The 2,063-nt window shown below is 37.4% G+C and overlaps 1 non-coding gene across 1 annotated transcript; it reads left to right on the top strand.

Annotated features, from left to right (window-relative positions):
* The first annotated feature begins 1,622 nt into the window (after positions 1 to 1,622).
* LOC119822116 lies at positions 1,623 to 1,724 on the top strand. Its single transcript, XR_005286708.1, has one exon. It is a non-coding gene; the product is annotated as a U6 spliceosomal RNA (small nuclear RNA).
* The last annotated feature ends 339 nt before the right edge of the window (positions 1,725 to 2,063 follow it).

Here is a 2,063-nt window from a genome sequence, read left to right as displayed (position 1 = left end):
CTTCGGAATTAGGAATACTAAATATTACAGTGCTCTTTGCCCCGAAACAGGTCGTATAAAATCCCCCAGCATTATTCATAAAATGATTTAGTTAAAATAAACCAGTCTTGTTCTTTCTAGCAGTAAAAACCATTTCCATACTATGAATGATAATATTAGATCATGTAAATCTTCAGTGCAAATGTGGTGTGCAGGTTTTCCTGTCTGCTCATAGGCTCCAACCTTGTATGGCAGCCAGAGAATGTGTATGTGAGTTTCTGACTGCAGGCTCCCAAAGCTGACTGCCTTTCCCAGAAGCAGTGATATAAACCAGTGGGAGTAATGCTCTTAAGGGTTAAGAGAATCAGGCATACACTGAGTCAACTAAACGTCATAGTATGGTAAACCTCAGTTTCCCCCAAGACCATTAGATAGAACAGCTTATGAGCTAAGTACCACGTTAATACAGTGTAGTTAATCTCTTAAATGAGTGAGTACATATATATAAATAAATATATTATTTTATTATATTATTAAATTATATATTAGTTTTATTTATTATGTATTAATGTGGCCATTTAAAAAGATGCTTTCTAAAAGCAAATCTCTCTTCCACATCTTTACCCTAAAACCTGAAAGTCGTTATTAATAGCAATTTTATAACCAACAAAAGCTGAGAGTAATCTTATTGACCTCCAGCTGGTGAGTACAGCAAAAAACACAGTGTTTATTCATAGACTAGAATACTACTGAGCAGTTCAAAGAACCAAATTAACATGGATGAATCATGGGTGTGGTAAGCTAAGTGAAAGAACCCAGACCCTAAAGGTAAGTGTGTAATTCGACTTCTGTAGTATCATAGAGAAAGCAAAACTATGGGGCTAGAAAACATGATGATTGCTAGAGGAAGTAAATGCCTCTTAACTGTAATTTAACAGAAGAAAGATTTTGTGGGTGATGAATCTCTTCTGTCTTTTTTCTTAAGGTTTATTTTTATGTATGTGTGTTCCTCTCTGTGTGTACAGGTATCCTTGGACACCAGAACAGTGTGTCAGATCCCCTGGAGCTGGAGATCCAGGTGGTTATGAATTTCCTGACTTGGGTCTGAGAACTGAAACTTAGTTCTCTGGAAGAGCAGCATGTGCTTGTAACTGCTGCATTGTCTCTCCAGCCCCTTATGGTTCTGTCTTGATTTTAGTGGATATGTTGTGACTGCATCATCAAAACTTATGGTACTAGCTGGGCTATGGTGGCATATGCCTTTAATCCCAGCACTCGGTGTGTAGAGACAAGTGAATCTCAGAGCCAGCTTGGTCTACAGAGCAAGTTCCAGGACAGCCAGGGTTACCCAGAGAAACCTTGTCTTGAAAAATCAAAAACAAAACAAAACAAAAAAAATCCAAGCCTCATGGGACTATATGCTTAAGATTAAATTTACTGTATATACTCAATATATACTATTCTAAATATAATCAATATACTTGACCTTTTAAAAAAGCATTATCTTGGAATATATGATGGGATGTATCTGATATATTTGTAAGTGAAAGGGCAAGTTATAAAACAATATTTGATGATAATGTTTTCATGAAAGTTATACAAATATATAAATGTATGTTTATGTATGCCTGTGGGTCATTTAAATGTCAAGCAGCACATATACTAAAATTGGAACGATACAGAGAAGATTAGCATGGCCCCTGCGCAAGGATGACACGCAAATTCGTGAAGCGTTCCATATTTTTTGTTTGAATACTGACAGATGGAAAAATAACTGCCCAATAGGGATGGAAGATGGCTCAGTGGTTGAGAATGCTTGCTTCTCTTCCAGAGGATCCCAGCACTTACATGCTGATGTACACCAACTGCAACTCCAGTTCCAACAGTTCCAATATCCTCTTCTGGCCTACCAGGGCACACATGTGATGCACATGTATTCATACAGGCAAACATGTACAAAATAAAAATACACCATATTTCTCTCTGCCCAATTATACCACTCTGGTCTCCACCTCCCTAGTGCTGGGATTTAAAGGCTTAAAGGCTGGGAGCACTTTTGTGTGAGTTGTTCCTCTTTTTAGACA

Source organism: Arvicola amphibius, chromosome 8 (assembly GCF_903992535.2).
Source record: "Arvicola amphibius chromosome 8, mArvAmp1.2, whole genome shotgun sequence".
NCBI classification, from domain to species: Eukaryota; Metazoa; Chordata; class Mammalia; order Rodentia; family Cricetidae; genus Arvicola; species Arvicola amphibius.
This window is presented reverse-complemented; position numbering and strand designations above follow the sequence as displayed.